We start from the raw sequence: 22,559 nt of genomic DNA on the forward strand, positions 1-22,559 counted from the left end.
TATTGATTTTAAGATTATATCTGAACATCATCTTACAATGTAGCAGCTGAATAAGTTTCACCAAGGCACTTAAACTTCCTGCATTATAGTTCATCATTTATAAGATGGGGATAATATTAGTCTAATCAGGTGGGGAGCATAGCCTAGTGGAAGAGTGCTTGCCTAGCATGCACGAAGTCCTGGGTTTGATTCCTCAGCATCACATACTCAGAAAAAGCCAGAAGTGGAACTTTGGCTTAAGTGGCAGAGCTCTAGCCTTGAGCAAAAAGTGTTCATGAACAGTGCTGAGGCCCTGAGTTCAAGCCCCAGGACTGGTAAAAATAAATAAATAAAAATAACTACCACACAGGCTGCTGCATTGCAGTGAATGTAAGAGAACCTCTAACTAGAGAGCAGCAAAATGCCACCCATCACCACCATCCTCATTTTACATGAGAAAGTTGGAATTAGTTGGAAAGGTTAATTGACAAAGACACAGTTCGTTAGTCACAGAGCAGGAAGGAAACCTCAACTTTTTAGTTTTAATTCTTTCCCATTTAATTCTTCTAAAGTGCCTTAATTTCAGACTCAGTTCTTAGGGCTTGAATTCAGGGCTTCTCACTCTAGCTTGGCTTAAAAAAATAAAATCAAGGCTACTTCTTGAATCACAGTTCTACTTTTGGCTTTTTTGGGGGGTGGTTCATTGGAGATAAGAGTCTCATGGACTTGCCTTGCTGGCTGGCTTCAAAGTGTAACTCTCATATCTCAGCCTACTGACTAGCTGAGGTACAGGTATGGAATTATAGGCATGAGTCCAAACCCCAGGCTTTAATGTCAGGTTTTTAAGAATCTTGTTCCCTTCTCATTTGGCATGAAGGGGTTTTACTGATTAGCAAAAAAGGTAGAAATTTAAATTGTGTTTTTCTCCTTCACAATATCAGACATGAGTTTAAGATGCCTGTTACCTCCCTGCATTCAGAGACAGGCAGCATTCCTCTGACAGTGCGTTTGTTTGGTGGCTGGGGCTTGTTTGCCTTTCCATGGCTCTCATCGGTCAGGATAGAGGGTGTAGAAGAGCTAAACACACAGTGTTGGACGGCAGATTTTCAAAATAGCACAATTATTTTTTAAAGGTTTTATTAATATTGATTTTATATCATATTTCAAATGTCATGTTTAGCAGACAAGTATTCAAGAAGGGAATCTCTGCATGCAATCACTGGTACATACATTTTAGAACATAATTAAAATTAAGCTGAGAGTTTGTATGTCATAGATACATACCAATCTATATAATATATTATGTCTATAGAGCATATATCCTACCATAGATTTGTTTTTGACAGTCTTGGGCTTAAGCTCAGGGCCTGAGCACTGTCCTTGGACTTTCACAAGGCTAGAACTCTATCACTTGAGCCTCAGCACCACTTCTGGCTTTTTCCTATGTACATGGTACCGAGAAATCGAACCTGGGTCTTTGTGAATGCTAGACAAGCACTCTACAATTAGGCCAAACTCCCAGCCCCAACCCATCATAGATTTTTATGTCTATGTAATTAAATTTATATCTCCAAGACTGTGTCAATGACCGTGGGTACCCGAATATTGAGTCCTCGCTCTTGCACTGTTTGGATCTAATATGCACGTATCAAGGAGACCATGTGCCTTTTCTTCCTTTGGTCTTGACTTATATCACTCAACATGATTCACTCTAATTTCATCCACTTCCCAATGAGTGCCATTATTTTACCTTATCTGTTGGATATGTAGAATTCCATTGTGTGTGTGTGTGTGTATCTATATCTATATCTATATCTATATCTCTATATATCACATTTTTTGTTTCCATTCATCTGCAGTAGGGAATCTGGGTTGTTTCCATCGCTTGGCTATTGTGAATTGTGAGGATATGAACATGGCTGAGCAGGTGTCCTTATCATATCCTGGGTTATGATGCTCAGGATAAATGTCCAGGAGTGGTATGGCAGGATCGTAGGGAAGATCTACTTTTAGTTTTTTAAGAAACCTCCAAACTGCCTTCCAGAATGGCTGTATAGTTTACATTCCCACCAGCAATGTAGTAGAGTTCCTCTTTCTCCACAACCCCACCAGCATTTGTCATTGTCTGAGTTTAGAATATTGGCCATTGGGGTAAGGTGTGTTTTAGGGTTGTTTTTATTTACATTTCCTTTATGACCATGGATGATGAGCATTTTTTCATATGTTTCTTTGCCATTTTAACCTTTTCATTTTGATAAGTCTCTTTTTAGTTTCCTTGCCCATTTAGTGCTTGGTTTGTTGGGTTTGGAGGGGAATAGTTTCTTGAGTTCTCTATAGATATTGGATACTGAGCATTTGTCTGATGTATTATTGGTAAATATCTATTCCCAGTTGCTTGGCTGTCTTTCTACTTTACATATGTCTTTGTACAGAAACTTGTTATTTTTAGGTAGTCCCATTTGTCGAGTCTCTTTCCTATCTGTTGTGATCCTGGGACTCTGTGTTAAAGAAGTTTTTGGCTGTGCCTATGAGTTCCAGTGTCTCTCCTACACTATCATGTAGCAGTTTCAGAGTTTCAATATTGAGGTCTTTGATGTATTTTGAGTTAATGTTTGTGCATGGTGAAAGGCTGGGATCAATTTTTAGTTTTCTGCAGGTGGCTGCCCAGTTTTCCCAGCACCTATAATCGAAGAGGCAAAATAGCACAGTTCTTGTAGGGACCTCTCAATCACCTCTTTAGTTCAAAACTTTGTATTTAAATCACCTTGTTCTTTCTTCCAGGTAAGTAGAGCAGTACCCTCTAGATCTAATGTTCTGTTCTATTTGAAGGGAAAGGCGGGAATTAAATGGGGGGATGAAACAGCAGTGGGAGGAAGTTCATTTGACATCATCAGCAACTGAGAAAAGTCCAAAACGTGCTTTATGTAGACAAATTTGGTGGGAATCTGTCTGAAAGTGGTTTTGGTAATATCATGAATATCTCAGCTGGAGTTTCTGGTATCATTTTTGATTGCCATGCAGTTGTGTACTTTTCAGAGCAAACAGCTAGAGAATGGCAAATGGATAGACAGGTATGGTTTCCAAGCCAAAGGATATAAATTTACTTTATTTATATATTGAATAAAGTAAATATTCAAATAAACATTTTGCTGTGATATATGATATATGCATGTGATATATAATGTATGCACATTATCTAATCTATATTTATAACTTTATGTTCTCCCAGGAAGGTACAGTGATAAATCAAAAAGGAAGTTAGAATTTTGGGGCTTATATACTCAAATTCACAGGGAGAAGTGTAGGAGAGAAAAAGTCTCTTACAAGAACAAATAGGGTTCTTCAGGAAAAAAATGCATTTTGGGGAGATGGAATGTGCGATGTGGCCCGTGATATTTGTATATTTGTTTCCACAAGTGTGGTTGTTTTTTTTTTTTTGCCAGTCCTGGGCATGAACTCTGGGCCTGAGCACTGTCCCTGGATTTTCTCAAGGATAGGGTCTACCACTTGAGCCACAGCACCACTTCTGGCTTTTTGCTATGTATGTGGTACTGAGGAATCGAACCCGGGTCTTCGTGCATGCTAGGCAAGCACTCTACCACTAGGCCAAACTCCCGGCCCCTGGATAGTCTTCTGAAAACAAGTTTCATGACCATCAAACTTTTGCTAATGACAAGGTTGGTGATAGATTTACTCCTGGGCTCTCTCTGCTGGAAAGACTGCCTACAGAGAGAATTTATGGCCATGTCCATTTCTGAAATTTCTGCATTTAGTCAGATTAGGAAAACTGTAAGAAATCATTCTCCAGCTATTGAATCTCAAGTCTGGTCAGCGTAAGGCAATCTTTATTATAGCAATTCTGAACGAAGTCTTTATCCAGCTTCTCAGTAGCTGATTTTTTGAATCTTAAAAATTTGAAAAGAGGACTGGGAGTTTGGCCTAGCGGTAGAGTGCTTGCCTAGCATGCACGAAGACCCGGGTTTGATTCCTCGGTACCACATACATAGAAAAAAGCTGGAAGTGGTGCTATGGCTCAAGTGATAGAGCTCTAGCCTTGAGAAAGCCCAAGGACAGTGTTCATGCCCTGAGTTCAAGCCCCAGGACTGGCAAAAAAAAATTTGGAAAAGCAGCCCAAAGGCTTTAGTGGATTTGTGTTTTGTAAATCCTCCATCTAGACAGCCTTCCAGTGGTTTTCCATAGATGAAAGTTAAAAATGTACTTCTTGTAGCCTTTCTAGTTGTTCTCTGCGGAAGGCTGAATTAGGAAAGGGCATTCTCTGTCATTGTAAGAAGGGAGCCATTTTCAGGTATGGCCAGGGAGGAGTAAGTTCAGATAGAGGTCCCAAGTCTGCTAGCTTCTTGATAGCCCTGGGTGTTCTTAGCTCCTTTCTGCTCTAAGATGCTTGCACGTGTTTTCTGACTTCTCCCTGAGTGAGTCCCTGGCTCACTCAGCTGGTCATACAAAGACACCCTTGGTTTCCTTCAGGAGCAAAATCACTGGTGAATCTCCCACTGGAGGGTTATGAAACAAGGAACAGATTTATAAAACAGTTTGTCCCATATTGGCTTTTGATGACCAAGCCAGTTGGACAATACAGTGTGGGAGCCTGTCACACTGCCTCCATCTTTTCCTGTGTAACCTTGTTCTCCTTACCTCTCCTCTCATTTCCTCACATCCCGGGGTTTATCTCTGTGACCACAAGGTTCTGTGTGCTTAAACACTCCCCTAACGTAACCTTCTCTGATTTCCTCTTAAGTAGGAACGGGTTCTCATGGACTCATGTTGTACATATGATTAATAAATTGCTTTAGAAGTTGTTTATCATAAGAAGATCTATTTTTTTTCAGTGCTGATATTGTGGCTTAATCTCAGGGCCTGAATGCCATCGCTTGGCTTTTTCACTCAAGGGTGGTGCTCTACCACTGGAGCCACAGTTCTACTTTTAGCGTTTTGTTGGTTAATTGGAAATAAGAGTCTGATGGACTGTCCTTCCTGGCCTGGTTTCAAACTGCAAATCCTCAAATCTCAGCCTCCTGGGTAGCCAGGATTACAGTCACGGGAGCCCAGTGCCTGGCTAAGATCTATTTTTTCACTTGGTGTCATTTGTTACTTTAAAAAATTATTGGAAGTTGATCTCTTTGAAGAAAAATCCTACCTTTGAAATCCTACCTTTGGCTTTTAAAAATGATACCTAAGAAACGCAATTGCATTTTAATTTCTCTGAAGACTTCTTTATCTACTTTATTTGAGGTTAAACAGAACAATGCAGTTAGTAGGTAAGTCTGGCCTTTTCCACATCTCCATGAGCCTTTACCTAGCCTGCCTTCTTTCCCCTAAACATCACAGAAATGTTTTCAGATTTTAAAGTTGTAATTCTAAGTCAGCTATAGTAGAGCTTGCTTATAATCCCAGCACTAGGAGGCAGTGAAGGGGACGATCGTAGGTTCGAGGCCAGCCAATGCTATACAGTGAGACTGTCTCAAAAGCAAATGCAAAATAAAAGTTAAAAAGTTCTAGGCTCACACCTGTAATCTTGGCTACTCAGGATATTGAGACCTGAAGATCACAATTCTAAGCCAGGAAAGTCAGTGAGACTCCTATCTCCAATTAATAACCAAAAAGCCCGAAGTAGAGCTGTGGCTGGAGTGATGAAGCACTAGCCTTGAACAAAATAGCCTAAGGACAGTACCTAAGCCCTGAGTGCAAGCCTCAGGACCAGTGTGGGTGCATGTGTCATGCGCGCGCACTCTCACACACACACACACACACACACACACACACACACACACACGCAGCAAGAGAGATAGAAGACAGAAAGAGAAAGGCAGAGACAGACTGAGAGACAGAGACAGACACAAAGGCAGACAGAGACATAGAGACAGAGAGAAGTAGACAAATGAAGAGGAAGGATGGGTAAATGCAGTCATAATGTTAAACACACATATGAAAGTGCGGAAATTGAGAAGATGGGTAGGGTTGGGAGAAGTGGCAGAGAATTACCGGAGCGGGGTTGGGGGGACACTGAACAAGATGCATTGAACTCATAAACAGACATGTTGAGTCGAAACTCCTCTGTACAACTATTCAAGATAATAAACAAGAAGTCATAGATATAACCGCTACTAACTTTAAATAATTTACATTATAAGTATTTCTTTACAAAAAGAAGAGAAAAATCTTTCAGTAATTCACTTTACCTTCCAATCCTTGTTTGAATAGAAGTAGAAACAGCTAACATTTCTTTCTTTCTTTTTTGGGGGGGGGCTGGCTTTTTTTTATTGTATCTTTCTTTTTTTTTTGAGAGATAACATAGTACATTAAGGACAGCAATCACTCATTATATGGCTTTTGTTTCTATATCCTAGAGGTCCTTTCATTTAGCATCCTACTATATGGCCTTATGTATCTAGGTTTTGCTCTATTGCAAATCTCTGCTAGAAGAGTCCAAGGTTTCTACTGATTATGGCAAATGAGGGAAACCATTGAGCTTATGCTAACATTTATTTCTTAAGTCTCATATTTTGCTCTAGTTCATGTCTTTGATTTCAGCTCATTTCAGGAGGGATTGAGAGTTTCAGGACCTAAAGTAATCTGGTCTGTCTGGGTTTTAAGCACTCCTTTGGCTTAATTATATACTTCAAATAAGATCATATCTCAAATATGTCCTAGTTAAAACTGACCTACTACCCATGTACCCAAGCAAGTTGCAAGAACAGGAAATAATAAATTACAATCCAATAACTACTTTGAGCATTCTGCTGAATGCTTAAAAACAATTCAGATCTTGAAAGCGTAATAGGAAAGCAAAGTGTCTTGGAAGTAATGAAAAGCATAATTTATTCAAAACAAAGAATAGTTACAATGAAAACATATCTCTAAGGAAAGCCATAGATAAAATGCTCTAAGCTAAAACTTCATGGGAAATTGCCAATAATTATAAATCAATTGCTAATGAAGTTGATTTATTTATATAACAATTTTCCTCTGGGTACTGACTCCTAAGCCCGAGGTATGGGTAATATCACAGTGACCAGAACAGCTATAGCAGCTCCATGAAGAATTTATATCCCAGGGCAGGAAGGTGGATGATAATTTAAAATGCTCTATTAAGTGGTAGGTGATAGTAATTACTATGGGGGGAAATCAGTATCATGGTAAGGGTTAGAGTGTCTCCTTGGCTAGAGCAGGTTGTTGTATATAGGGTTCTCAGGAAAGGCTTTGTTGATAAGGCATGAAGGCAGAATGCTTTTTGAATGTGGAGGACGAATGTGTGAGGCCCTAAAGAGATTGGTTTAAATGGAGATGCAGGAGGGCCATTGACTGAGTCTGTGAATTCAAATGTCTGGAGAATTGCATGAAGAGAGGAAGTTTCATGAAGAGGTCAGAGAGAAGGAGAAAGGGAAGAGTAAGGTAGAGAGAGAAGAAGAAAAAGAAGAGGAAGAGGAGCAAAGAATAGAGGAGAGGCATATACATCTCTCTACATATCTTTCTGAAGAAGTTCGCATGAGGAAGAAGAAAGTAAAAAATGGGGTAATAAGCAGGGGAGGGGAATTGTTTTTCTTTTTATAATGCCATATGCTAGTGCTCATGGATGAAATGATCCTGCAGTGAGAGGTAGAGGCAGAAGTTACTTCCCAATATGATGTGGTTAGTGGGAGAAAGAGGATGTGATCCTATGTATACAGTAGGCTTACAAAGGAGTTAGATGCCCACTAACCAGGAGAACATATAATCCATCCACAGGGACGGATTACATGCTCTCCAGAAAGAGAAATATGGAATCATATGGGATTTCTCACAGTGATGTTCCTGGCTAAAATAGGGCATGTGCTGATGTGGTAGGGAAGGAAGGATGCTGGAGGGGTGAGGAGGAGGTGTGGTCAGTGGAGTGGAGAAATGTAGTGGGGTTGTGAAGCAATAATGGCCTACTTGAGGTGAGGTGTCAGCGTGTGGTGTGCTTTTCTTCTCCGCCCACATTCACCGACAGGTTCAGGGTAGTTCAAGGTTGGAGTTGGCTCACAGAGAGTTGTAGGGAAGAAGGAGGGAGAGAGAGGAGTCAAGGAGTTGAGAGTATGGTAGGGAGCAATAATAGTAATGCTAGGCAACTAGTATGTCAAATGGATAGGCTAAAGAAGCAGAGAATCAGCGGGTAAAGTGACCATCTAAGATGATAGCTGGAGACATGGTCTAGGGTACGTTTACAAGTGATCCGGTGGAGAATGAGCTGAGTTGACAAGTCAAAGACCGGGAGAATCATCCACACACATGCAAAACTGTCAAGGAATAGGTCAGAAATAACCTGTCAGGTGACACTGGCCAGGTGCTGATATTCTTCCAGGGATGTTAGGGATGATATGGAGGTCTTTAGATGGCTACAGTAAGGAGGAGTCTGAGGAGATGATTTTCAAAACCAGTCTTTAAGAAGGTGGTGTGGGCAGTGTTAGTGAAACGACAGTAAGGAGTCAGCAGACAGGGCAAAGGCCCTGGGGGAATCACCAGGCACGACCTGAAGGATGCAAGGGAGAGCTATGTGCCCCAGAAAGAGAATTTTCCATCGGAGCAACAGGAGAATGGGGTTATTTAAGGAAGGGTTTGTGTTTCTAGGCAGTTCAGAGGGTTAAGCTATCACAGTAGCCTCTTGTTATCTTTTAAATATTTGTAGATTTAATGGTGCTATTTCCATTTAAGGCTTTTGGAGGGGTTCATTTCTTCTTTCCTCTTTAATTGGTCAGTCTTACTAGTATAATCAATTCAATTAACCTTTTAAATTTATATTAATTCAGTTTATTTTTTTAAAAGAGTAATCCTTTTTATTTTTGTCTGTCCTGGGACTTGGACTCAGGACCTGGGCACTGTCCTTGAATACTTGCTCAAGTCTAGTGCTCTGCCACTTGAGCCACAGCACCACTTCTGGCTTTTCTGTGTATGTGGTACTGAGGAATAGAACCCAGGGCTTCATGCATGCAAGACGAGCACTCGATCACTAGGTCACACTCCTGGCCAAGAACCATCTTTTTCTTTTTTGGCTATTTCTGCTATATGTATATTTTTCTTTTATTGTGTTCTGCTTTGTAATTGATTATTTTCTTTTTGCTTTAAGTTGAATTTGATGTTCTTTAACTTGAATATGGAGTTATATCACAGCTTTTCAACCTTTCATCTTTTCTTATGAATTCAGAGCTACAAATTCTAAGCAATCTGAAAGTTTTAAATGTTTAATGTTGTCATTATTGTTCAAAATTCTCCTGGTTAACTCATTTATTTACTTAAAAGTATGTTACTTCTAAGTATCTGTTATTTTTAGTTATTTTTCTGATATTGAATTCTCAAATTTCATTTTAGAGAATGTATCATATGATGTCGGTGCTTTGGTTTTTTTTTTTTTCTCTTTTCTTTTTGTGCAGGTCCTGGGGCTTGGACTTGGGGACTGGGCACTCTTCTTGATTTTTTTTTCTTTTTTGCTCAAGGCTATCTCTCTACCGGTTGAGCCATAGCTCCATTTTTAGCTTTTTGGTGGTTAATTGGGAATAAGGGTCCCATAGATATTTCTGCCCTGGCTGGCTTTGAACTGTGATGCTCAGATCTCAGAGTTCTTTGTATGTGTTTGATAATCTCTGTCTCTCTGTCTCTTTCTCTCATTATGTCAGTCCAGGGGTTTGAATTCTGAGCTTCTTTTGCTCAAGGCAAGCACTCTACCAATTGAACCGTAGCCTCATTTCTTGCTTTCTTTGAGTAGTGTACTGGACATAAGAGTCTCATGGACTTTCCTGCCCAGCCTGGCTTCGAACCATTATCCTCAGATCTCAGCATGCTGGGTAGCTAGGATTACAGGCTTGAGTCACTGGCACCTGGTGATGTGTCTGATAATTTTGAAAGAGAAGTTCCTAGATGTTCTCAACAAAGTGCATAAATATTGTCACGCATCAGATGTAGTTTAACATACTGACCTCTAAAAAGATTGTACTAATTTATGACCATATCAAAACACAGCCCAAGCCTGACTTTCTTTCTCATATTCCTGGGCAACAGAGAACACTGGATACTGTCTCCGGCTTTTTGTATTGCAAATTGAATAGGGGAAGATGAAACACGATCTTCTCCTCCCCTCCTCAGATGTCAACTTTTCCCTGTTTATGACCATTTTTTTTTCTTCTGTGTCCTGGTGGAGTCTATAATACATTCAGTGTCTTGTGTTTCTTACCACAGTCTTCCCTCTTTTGTGTTTTTCAAGTTAAATAAAATTCTCAAAATGACTAGCAGCAGAAAGTCTTCTTTCCTGAGGGCAGTCACGCTTTCTTTTAATGTCTTGGTAATAAAACAGAAAACTGGGGCCAGGTTTTTCAGGTTATGCAGGATTTCTAACCATTCTGTGGACCCTATCAGAGGTTTGGTGAAGAAAGCAGTAAACTTTAAGTGTTATTGGCATTTTCTTTCAGGCTCTTTATAACCTTGTCTAGTGAAAATGCTTCTTCACGCTCCTTCCAGCAAACATAATCTGTTGCCATGGTGATACCAGCATAGCAAATTCTAGCCTCCTTAACAAGAGAACCATGGTCATATTGATGACATCTGCCCCCAGCTGTGGGAACATGAAGCTAAAATGAGGCCCCTCGATTGTGACCATTGTCTCCTTTGAGTGGCATTGAAGCCCGAGCTTCTTAGCAGTCTCTATAAGGACCTTTCTTTGGGGGGGGGGGGCAGAAATGCCTCAGCCATTGGAATATGTCACCTTCCTCTAGAACAGGAATAACTTTTATCACAGAAGGTCAGAGGTCTTATCCAGGTCTTGTTGATGAACTAACCAATAAAGGTCACATGACCAGGCTGACTCCCCACCCTGAAGTTGCTGCAGGCTGTGGTCCCTATGATACCTGTGCAGCCTGTTTCTTTCAAAACCCAGATATTTGTCTGGTAGTTGATTTTTGAAGGCATGATGGTGTGCTGTCTTCTGTATCTTTCAAGGAGGACACAACATTTTAAATCCTAACTAGAGGTTAAGAAACAGTGAGTAACCACATTGATCTTAGCATACTTAGTCAGAAAGATGGTAGAATGGTGATCACAAGGGGGTGATGAGAGTTATTATTTAATAAAGATGGAGTTTTATTATTTATTTATTTTTTTATTTTTGCCAGTCCTGGGGCTTGAACTCAGGGCCCGGGCACTGTCCTTAGGCTTTCTCAAAGCTAGAGCTCTACCACTTGAGCCACACACAGCACCATTTCCAGCTTTTTCTGTGTATGTGGTACTGAGGAATCGAACCCAGGGCTCCCTGTATGTGAGGGGAACACTCTACCACTAGGCCATAATCCCGGCTCGAAGATAGGGCTTTAGTGGTTCTACAAAATGAAAATTTTTGGAGGTAGATAGAAGTTATATTATGGACGTATCTAAATAGCAGTCACGTCTTCGGTTCAAAATTGTTAAGCTGAAGGCAGGCACAGTGGCTCAAGTCTACAGTCCTAGCTACTTGGCAGGTGGCTATTGAGGCTAGTGAAAGCAAAATGAAGTTCATGAGACCCCTCCACAGAGGAAGCACAGCAGCTGGGCACAGCGGGTGGTGTCTGTCATCCCCAGAGAATCACAAGTCAGGGAGTCACAGGTCAGTTCTACTGGGACAGAAAGCAAGACATTCTGTTTCAGTGTTTTAATTCCTGTTTCTTTTGTCTATAAATTGCCTTTGGAATCGAATCCTGGCAGACTGTTCAATTCTAAGGTGGTAGTATAAAACAAACTGCCCAGGATATGCCACCACTGAATCATTATTCTATATTAAGTAATAAAATTAAGTCATGTAGTGGCTTGGGAGTTTGGCCTAGTGGTGGAGTATTTGCCTAGCATACACAGAGACCTGGGGTCAATTCCTCAGTGTCACACACACACACACACACACACACACGCACATATATATGCATATATATGCTGGAAGTGGTTGGTGCTGTGGCTCAAGTGGTAGAGCTCTAGCCTTGAGAAAGCCCAAGGACAGTGCTCAGGCCCTGAGTTCAAGCCCTAGGACTGTAGTAGATAACAATATCCAAATAATGATTTTATTACCTCTAATACTTTATAGTTCCTTTTAGAGTGCTTAGGCCAGTTCCTTTGTCTTCTCAGGATGCATGAGAACTATAACATTTTATTTGGTAAAGAAGGAATTTATAAAATCAATTGATTGCCAATTCAATAGTCAGTGACTATTTTTAGCATGATATAAACATTGGGCTTTTGATTCATTAGCATACTTGAGTAGTTGAGGAAAAAAATTGAATGGTGGCGTTACATTTGATGATCCAAACAATCCATTACATTTGGTAGAATATACTCAAAAAGGTATTTTGCTATCCATATATCAAAAGAATTAGTTCAAACCATTAAAATGTAAAAGAAACCTAGAAAAGTGGAGACATTTTGCTTTTAAAACACAAAGACTGTGTTTCATATCAATTACTTTTCTCCACAAACAAGCACTGTGATTATAAGCTTAGAGTTGCATATTCCATTAATAATGGTGCTGAATTTCATTTATTAGGAAGAAGATATTATTTGGCAGTAAGAAACAAAGCTCCTGAAATCCAGTTTAAAGTTAATTCAGGAAATGAATTCATGTGAACTGCAAAGTGAATGGCAGAAAGAAATAGCAAGTTGCTTCTAAGCACTTTCATCAGAGTGGAACTTATCAATGAAACTGTGCTAAATGTACAAGTCTCTCCCTCCATGCAAGGACAGCACTGTCTCCAACTTCAAAATCCTGAAATTTACCTGGCCATTGTAGCCAATACTTGTAAAATCTCAGCATTTGGGAGTCTGAGGGAGAAGGATTAAGAATCTGAGGCCTATTTTGGAAATAGCTAGATCATGTTTCAAAAAAACCCAGAAAAATCTTGTCCATGGGATCCCTAGTTCCTGCTTCCCACCTACCTGGTGGTCCACATGGCCTGTCCCCTCACCCTGCAGCCTCTACCCTGCACAGATGTGGCTGCAGGTGCTGCTTCCCCCACCCCAACCATGAAGTAATGGGGATGGCACTGGGATGGACTGAGAATGTCACACTTCTAGGCCAGTGCTCTACTACTTGAGTCACACCTCCGGCCTCTTTTTTTTTTTGCAATGGTTATTTTTGATATTGTAATAATAGGAATAGAAGGAAGAACTGAGGAATATGTGAACACTCTGTTTGGCAAGCCATCTGATGTCTTGATTTGGGGTTAAGATCAAGAGTAGTACTGATTTCTATCCAGCCGAAATAGACTCACCCAGTATTTGTCTTTTGTGTGTCTGTGTGTGTGTGTCTAGCTTACTTAGCACAATGTTTTCTAGTTTCTTCCATATAGTAGTTTATGGAGGTAGATAAGAATACTAGATTGATAGAGTTCTTTTGCAGATTAGCTGAGGTAATTTGTGTAAAAGTCTATACTCTTGGCATATAGTAAGTATTCAGTACAAATAAGCATCTATTGCAGATGACAATAACAGCAATTGTTGTTACCATTTATTGCTGTCTGTCTTATCCAGGCAACATCTGTTGTATGCCTGTATCATTTTATTACCTTTATGCCTTTGTTTTGCTTATTCTTTAAATCTATTTTATGATATATTGATTTATCAGGATAAAAAGCTGGTAATAAAAGAAGCCAGGGCTGAGATTTGGATCCATATCAATCTGGGGACCAGGACATTTTCCCTTAGTTGTTCAATATTCCACATGATTGATGGTAGGTGAGGGATGATTGGGGATAGTGATTTATTTTTGGATATTAACAGTGATGAACTTTGACTAGCTTCTTAGCAAAATATCTTGTGGCCACCAGATGGTGCTCCACCAAAGTTCATTCTGAAGTGAAACAGGAAAAGGCAGCAATACCTCCCAAGCAGTGAACTTACTCTTTTAGGGTCCTGGCTTCTAAGAGTATGTGTGAAAAAACATGGGAATAACCCTTTGTATTGTTTTGGGACTTCTATCCTTAGGCATACAAGTTATAATAGGCATTCAATTTATATGATGAACGTAATCCATTTTGGTATGTCCTAATTAGCAAGCGGCTTGATATTTCGTTGGTAACTTAGAACTTAATCTGATTTAATTAGTTAAGTACCTGAAAGAATTTGAATATTTTGAGAGTTGAGATTGGTGAGAGACATACATGTTATTTCTGGCTACACAGCAAACTAAGGATGCCTATTTTATTGTTCCCCAGAGAAATCCAATAAGCATGCAACTATGTTTTATAGATATACTTTGATTATATCAAAGGACATGTGCTTTCATTTAATCTGTATTAACCATGTGAGCACATGGAAGTAATGTTATTGTTGTAATTTCTCTAGTTTTCTGAGTCTATACTTAATGCATAGTATTTTGTGTTACATCTTGTACTTGCAGCCTATTTAGAATGTTTACAATTTAAACCTATCAAGGGAGACATTGTCCTTCAATGATGATGACAGGAAAAAGTCTGACTCAGAGGATCTGATTTTTCAGTGTTTTCCTCTGTCTCCTGTTTCTCCTGTCTCATAAGCCTCCCAGCCATCTCCTCTAGAAACTTTCCTATCTTGTAGGAGTTCAGTCTCCTCTCTCTCTTTTTCTTTGCCTCTCTGCTTGTGCCTCAGAGAGCGAGGCATTCATAGACTGGGTCCCAGAGACCCCTCCTCTATGTTTCCTCTTAAAGACTAGCTGTCTGGGTTTGAATTCTCTTAGCTAAAACTGTCAGTCTGTCTGTCTCTCCTCGGGATCACCTTCACTATTATTTTGTGGACCCTGCCTTTCAGCTTGCTTGTTTGTCTGCTTTCTTTTTTTTTGCCAGTCCTGGGCTTGAGCTCAGGACCTGAGCAATGTCCTTGGACTTTCTCAAGGCTAGAGCTCTACCACTTGAGCCTCAGCACCATTTCTGGCATTTTTCTATGTATGTGGTACCAAGGAATCGAACCCGGGTCTTCATGCATGCTAGGCAAGCACTTTAACCACTAGGCCAAACTCCCGGCCCATTGTCTGCTTTCTTGCTTGCTTACTTAATAAAGATCCTCCAAATTTTCTTACCATCCTGATTTTTTTTGCCATTTTGGTCACGTGGTATGTTTTCATGTGACCTCCACACTTACAGCAAGCTTTCAAAGGCCAATTTGTGTGCTAATCCAGAAATGTGCCATCTTAGTCACGTGGTGGTTTTCACGAGACACCCACCTGCATCACAAACGTTCAAGAGTCAATTTGTATGCACAAGTGTCTCTTTACCAAACTGCTTAACAATTTTTCTGGTAACTGGCTCCAAAGGACAAACTACGGGGAGGGGGCTGGCAGTGTTATAGATAGAGCTTATGAACAAAGTTAGTAAAGGTAGCATGCAGTTAAGTTGGCTGTGATTTGAATAAGGCCAAGATTAAAACACTGATGTAAAGCTAGCATGTCATTCTTTATGTTCGTCTATGAAAGTAATTGTGTACTATTAAGTTTGTCAAGTTTTTAATATGTATTTCCCAAGTGTGTAAGCCACCTGGGATACAGAGCTGTTTCAATCTTAAGTAGTATCCTAAAGAGCTATATTCAGTTAATCAGTTGCAGTTTAAAAACTCATCTTGTCTATCAAGTTTTGCCATTACAAATTTTACAATCTGCAACACTTAGCCAGACCCACAAAGAGATACACAAGTCAGACAAGTATTTGTTGGTTAATTCTTAACAAGTTACAGGAAAGCCCTGCTTGTTATTTCTCTTGCTTCAACTGGGGATAAAAGGGTTTCATGGCAAAGGCTCATTTGATCTGAGGATTGCAATTTGAAGCCAGCACAGGGAAAAAAGTCCCTCTGAGATTCTTATCTACAATAAACTACTCAAGGACAAACCAACTCAAGTGGAGGAGTGCTAGGGAGCAAAAGAGCTCAGGGACAGTGCCCAGACCAATGAGGAAAAATGTCAACTGGGACAAGCCATCCTGACACCTAGAGCCCTAGAGTGCTTGCCCAGCATGCATGAAGCCTTGGTTTTGATTCCTTAGTACCACATACACAGAAGAATCCAGAAGTGGTTCAGTGGCTCAAGTGGTAGAGTGCTAGCCTTGAGAAAGCTCAAGGACAGTTAAAAGGCCCTGAGTTCAAGCCCCAGGACTGCCTCTCCCCGAAAAAGGGGGATGGTGTCAGATCCTAAATGGAGTCACTTTGTGCCTGCCTTTTCAAGACTAACTGGAGCTGGGAGATCAAAATAAAATAATTAATGAGCATACCTATTTAATGTCCATCCCTGTCTAACTGAACAGGAATGTAACCTGAATTGTAGACTCAGGTCAGTTAGCCTTGGCAGCTTCCTAGATCTCCTGTACATACTCGATAATCCAGACATCTACCAAGGCCTCCCAACAGGCCCTTACCACTGGAATCCAGCCCCAGCTTCTGACTGCTCATTCCTAACCAGTCTACCGTGCTCTCCCCTACCCAGTTGCCAGATGTCAGAAGTAGTTAACCACATTTTTTCACCAATTCCAGGGCCACCTGGGATGCAGGAGATAGGAACTAGCTGAACTAGCCATGTCATCCAAGTTTTAATTTTCTGCCTTAAATTCTTCCTTCTGCCATATGTGTGCCCTCTGATATTTTTCTTATTGCTCAGCCCCGCCTTGTAAGATTTCTTTCAGATTTTATCCAAAGACACATAGATGTGTTCACCACCAAGAAATAGTCACTGCTTCTTTCTTCTGGACCAGACAACTCCACCATCTGCCCCTAACGTTAATGCCCCTTGCCAGCAGGAATTAGCCAAAGAGAATGAGTGCCCTTTGTAAGTGTCAAAAGACTAGAATGGTAAGTGTGCCTGGAAAAATGGCCCTTTCCCCATTGTTCTTCTGGGGTACACAGATGGCTCCTTTATTAGAAGCCTCTACCCAGCATGTATAGCTCAGGCAACTGGTGTATGTAGGGACAGTTACCTCCCCTTTATCAGTGGTTTAATCCTGGATTGCCCTATCACTTCTCCTTTGGACTGTAGGAGGTTCCCATACTCTGAGGTCACATCTGCATCTGCTGTGGCCATCCCTCCTTCCCATCTTCTCTCCACACTAGCCCCAATCTCACCGGAAGTCTCCCCTTCCCTTCTCTGTGCACCTTCCATCTTGTGTTGTTCCATCTTCTCAATCTTCTCAGACCCTGACCCTCTTTATTCCCTCTCATCCATACCCTTATGATTGTTCACCTTGAAGCCACCCAAATTATCTACAATAATCTTCCCATCTCTAAGTTCTTCACTTAATTGCACAGACAGAGTCCCTTCTGCCTCATTCATGTAAGGCAAGCCATGACTAGGTCCTGGGTTTTAGAACCTGGGTTTTTTGTGTTTGAGGTTTATTCATCCTGCTCCAGCCACTTCTCTGAGAGCTAGCTTTCTTGGTCACAGTATTTCATCTGGTATTTTTGCCTTCTGACTCTGGGTCCCTATATTTCTGGCTTTACTTGCTGTGGATGCCTCTTGCCTAACGATGGTGAATGAAGCAGCAGGGTCTCTGATGTCCCCAGACACTGGATCCCCACTCATCTGAATGAGGCTGGTGACATCCATATTGTGGCTTCCGCTCCTGACTCAGCCACCATTGGGAAGGGGCCATTCATGTTGACTTGCTTTAAGATTCTCTCCATGCCTTTGGAGCTCAGATGTAAATGAGGAAGGGACCTAGCAGACAATCTAGTGACAGCACCCCACCCCCAACTCTAGTCCATTGGCCTAGAAACCAGCATCTCCCTGTCACCTGGGAATCAGCCTTCCTGGGGAGGCTCCTCTGTCCCTCCTCACTGGACCAGCTTCCCTTGCAGACTCAGGTATTTCAGAATCCCAGTGGAAACACAGCTGGGACTCCAGAGACTCGCGCTGCTCCTCTGAGCACATCTTCCCAGGTGTTTTACCTTCCAGGCTGTAAGCACTCTGGCTCCCTCTGGAGACTCAGGGGGAGAGTCGGTACCATTCCTAATTTTTCACACTTTCTACCTAGTGTGGGGTGGAGCATCTGGATTCCATTGCAAGCCATTTATCCTAATTTAGTACTTCCTATGAGTTTTATAAAGAATGACTACTGAGATGCATAATTTACCAACTTCAGATTTTACAAGCTGCGTCCAGCACCATACCCAATAGGTTTTGACAACTTGATTACTGTTGAAAAGTAAATCTGTGATTTAGCACCTTCTAGTTACTATTGATTCATTTCACACCACAGTGTGTGAAATTAGAGCTATAGAAAGTCTCCCCTCTCCTATCTGCTGGGAATAAACATTTTCACCTCATGAAACAAATAATGGAAGACTTTTCAGGAATTTCAATGGTTCTCGTGAGTTTCCTTCCCAGTGATGGAATGGATAAACAGCTCACATGTCCTCCTAGGAAACAGAGGAATCTGAGATCTGAAACTAGCATCTGCTTGGCCAACAGGAATCAATATCCTTATTTTTTTCAGGCTGTGGAATCGAATTTGCAGCAGCAGAAACTGGAGAGCAGTCAACCATTGCTATAGGGACGCATTGCTGGCACAGCAGCCAGTTTCTTCACCTTAGTTATGAGGTCCTAGATTTCAGATGACTCAGGTAGGTAACTGCAGCTTTAGGGGATAAGAAAGGGAGGGAGATGCCGGGAGTTTGGCCTAGTGGTTAAACTGCTTGCCTAGCATGCATGAAGACCCGGGTTCGATTCCTCGGTACCACATACATAGGAAAAAAAAAAAAAAGAAAGGGAGGGAGATGAGGAGGTAAGGCAGAGTGTGGATGGTAAGGGTCATTGAGGCTAAGACAGGTATATAAACAGCATCTGCAAATGTCATTCTACCATCGGTCTTTGTTGATGGCTAAGATCTGATCTTTTAAAGATTTATATTGATTGATTGTTACTAGTACTGGGGCTTGATCTCAGGACCTAGTTGCTATCCCTTACCTTTTTCACTCAAGACTGGCACTCTGTCACTAGAACACAGCTGCACTTCTGGATTTCTTGATGCTTAGATGGAGATAGAATCTCATGGACTTTCCTGCCCAGACTGGCCTTGAACCATGATTGTCAGGTCTCAGCTTCCTGAGTAGCTAGGATAACAGTTTTGAGTCACCATTTCTTCCAGTCATTTCTATACTCAAAGAGATTTCTGGCAGTGAGGTACAGCCATATTTGAATCTAGTTCCAGATATCCTGCAAATGCATTTTTTTTTATGTTCATATTGGTAGTTATATGTATATATTCCTATCTATTTAGGGTGGGGCTGAGCAGCTGCTGTGGTCTATGGTGTAAAGCAAAGAGCTCTTCCGCCACCTGCTGGTCACTTGAAGGAACTCACAGGATTTTTCCACAGGAAGCTGGAGAGTTTGATGAATTTCATTTCAAATTTACTTCAACAGTTGAAAATTTAGCCAAGTATTAAACAGATTAATTTTGCCTTTGTGAAGGCTTGCTTGCCTTTGATCATTCGGTCGTTTTAATGAACTCAATGTGGTTGTTTCCGATTTGGCTTTGGAAGTCTTGGCAGGTGGCCTTGGTCTGTGAGGGAGTCTTGCCGCCTCCAGCTTGGGTTCCTCAGCTTTGGCAGAACTTTCCTTCCCACTGATTGAAGGTTTAGAGAGAGAGAGAGAAAGAGAAAAAAGAACATTATATCTGACATTCTGCCAGGACACATTATCGTATTTTCAGTCTGCCATCTATTGTGAAACTCTGCATAAAAAAAAATGCAATGCACCTGTTCCTTGGGCAAAACACCTTGTCATAGGATACCATGCTTTTAGTAAATTAATTCTTTTTAAATTTCAATTATTAGAGCTTCCTACTTGGGTTTGCTTCCCTTTAGCTTTTTGCTCTTAGTGTTAAGTCTGATGAGTGTTTCTAATGTTACCCTTGTACCCTTCATAGTTAGTCCAGAGAAGTACAGGGGGCTTCTGGCACCAGTCCTACCCAGGATGCTTAGTGTGGTACTATTTGTGGTCATATCCCCTGTGATTCAGCGGCTCTATTATCTTTAGAGTCTTGTCACATCCCACACAAAGCTCTTTTCAGAGCCAGTTTGGCATTCTGATATTGTACCAGGGTTCTGGGAGGTCAGAGAGTACAATGTGGCGATTCAGAATCTGCCTTACAGCAGAAAAGGGCATTCAATGTGCCCTGGGTTAAGGGACCAGTCAGCAGATTTCACTACTTGGCTTGGCTAGGAGCAAAATGCCTTGCACTAAAAAGTGGCTCCCGAAGCATGTGAATTTCTTTCCTCTTGTTTCTGAGCTTCTTGACATCAGTCCTAAGCTGCTTGGGTATGGTTATCTAGGACAGACAATTGTTCTGTGGGGTCCTTACTTGGTCTACTGTTTTTGTGGTAAATCAGATGAAACAGAATTCGCTGAAGGCAACTCAAGTGATGGAGAAATTCTGCCCGAGTGTTTGAAAATCAAAGTTTGGGTGGTATGCTTGGAGGCTAAATTATATCGACAGCAAGCTTTTCCAAATTTTATCCTCTTGTTTTCTTTGACTTGTTTCTGTACCTGGTCCAGTTTAAAAAGCTATTTGTGGTCATATCAGATGTGAGAATAATAGAGCACTCAAGAAAAGTGGGTTATTGGGTTTGCTTCATGGAATATTTCATAGCTAAGGTAGCCTTTCATTTCAGAGCAATTTTAAAGCTGAGTCCTCACTGGGGAACAAACTTCTGGCTAGCCTGTGAAAAGTATCAGTTCTTATGGGTATGATTTACAGCCCAGACATGCAAACGGTTTGCCTTTTAAGGAAAAAGAAAGGACAAGCCATAGTTGCCCGAAGCTCATTAGCATTCCAGTTCTCCCTTGTATTGACGAGCAGTGCCATCATCAGTAACATCTCCTCCTTCTTCCCACATTTCTTTGGGAAACTTAGCTAAGTATTCTCCCACGTCGACTCTCTCACTCTGGGTGACCCCCCAAAAGTGGTACTGCCATGTGATCTGGGCTTTAATAACCCCCACATTGTGTGGACTTTCTTAGGAGAGATTAGGGAGAAGTGATCTTTGCACCATTTTTGATGATGCCATTTGCTGTGTAACTCAATGTGATCAGGAAAGTTGTGGCCAAGCTGTTGCCCTGAAAGTGGCTGGAGCATAATATTGGCTGCATCTTTTTGTCTAACCGGCATATAGTCTCTATCTTCACCTAAAAAAGTGTCTGGTATGGGGCCAGGAGTTTGGCCTAATGATAGAGTGCTTGCCTAGCATGCATGAAGACCTGGGTTCAAATCCTTGGTACCACATAAAAATAGAAAAAGCCAGAAGGGGTGCTGTGGTTTAAGTGGTGGAGCTCTAGCCTTAGGAAAGCCCAAGGACAGTGCTCAGACCCCAAGGTCAAGCCTGGCAAAACAAAAAAACAAAAAAAAACAACAAAAAACCCAACTTCTGGTATAATGATTTCTGTAGTGCTTTCCAGTCTCAGAACTCTATAATTTAGCTTTGGAAGAAGAGTAGTGATAGAGTTCCTTTCTACTTATGGGTAGCTCGCTAACAGAATTGATCTTGTCTGTTAAGTAGGCTTTGAAATATTACATGAGTAGTTCAAGTCCCCTGCTCTCTCTCTTTCTTTTTTCTTTTTTCTTTTTACCAGTCCTGGGGCTTCAACTCAGGGCCTAGGCACTGGCTTGGCACTTTTTACTCAAGGCTGGTGCTCTGCCACTTGAACCACAGCCCCACTTTTGGCCTTTTCTGTGTATGTGGTACCAAGGAATCAAACCCATGGCTTCGTGCCTGCTAGGCAAGCACTCTACCAGTAGGCCACACTCCTGGCTCCACATCTCTTTCATCCCTCAATCTTTCCAATCATCTATCTGCCTACACATGTGTAATGCTGGGTTATCAATAGGCAGATTAGATTTCCACTTGAGTAGTGGTGCCAAAAATATTTCAGAAAGATCTGACTTTGAACACATTTTCTAAGCCTTATCAAAACTATCATCCTGAGGAAAAAAATCATTAGATTTCCTTGCACTCATTTCAGGGTATATATTGAAAATAGCAGTCACATTTTTTTTTTGAGGCTGGGTCTCACTATGTGTCCTTAGAATTCAATATGTAAGTCAGGCTGATCTTGAATGTGTGAGTGCTCAAATTCCAAGTGTGCGCTCCAATGCTGCCAGAAACTAGTGGTTTTTAGGGCTTCAGTAAAATCTTAGTTTGGTGATGCTATATCTTAGTTTGGGGATGATATTCTATCTCAAGCTCTTCCTTTCTCTCTGGATCTCAACCCTTCTTCTCCTCTGTGCTTGCTGCCATCTTCCAGATACCTACTGAGTGTTTTACATGGAAGGATTTGGAGATTGCGGTTGCCTACAAATATCCATTCTGCCCATTTCCCAAGGTGTTAGGCTGTGATTCTCCGATACTATCTCACCTGCCGAAGTATCTGAAGGTCTGTGAACCATGATGGTCCACAAGGGGCCCAGGGAAAGTTGGACATCGTGTTAGGTTTGTTGAATATAAATGAGTAAGCTTGAAATGCTGGAAGCTTCTCCCAGCCATCTTGCCATCACAATATAGCAGCCTGGGAATGAATCGATCATCCAAAGGAAATTCTTGATGATGGAAGGAGGCTTACATTTAGTGCACAACTGACTTGCCACTGGAGCCAC

At 41.2% G+C, this 22,559-nt stretch overlaps 1 pseudogene; it reads right to left on the reverse strand.

Annotated features, from left to right (window-relative positions):
- Positions 1 to 10,277: 10,277 nt before the first annotated feature.
- LOC150055157 (S-methyl-5'-thioadenosine phosphorylase pseudogene) lies at positions 10,278 to 17,839 on the reverse strand (annotated as a pseudogene).
- Positions 17,840 to 22,559: the final 4,720 nt, after the last annotated feature.

Source organism: Megascapheus bottae, chromosome 14 (genome assembly GCF_031878675.1).
Source record: "Megascapheus bottae isolate mThoBot1 chromosome 14, mThoBot2.hap1, whole genome shotgun sequence".
Taxonomy (NCBI): domain Eukaryota; kingdom Metazoa; phylum Chordata; class Mammalia; order Rodentia; family Geomyidae; genus Megascapheus; species Megascapheus bottae.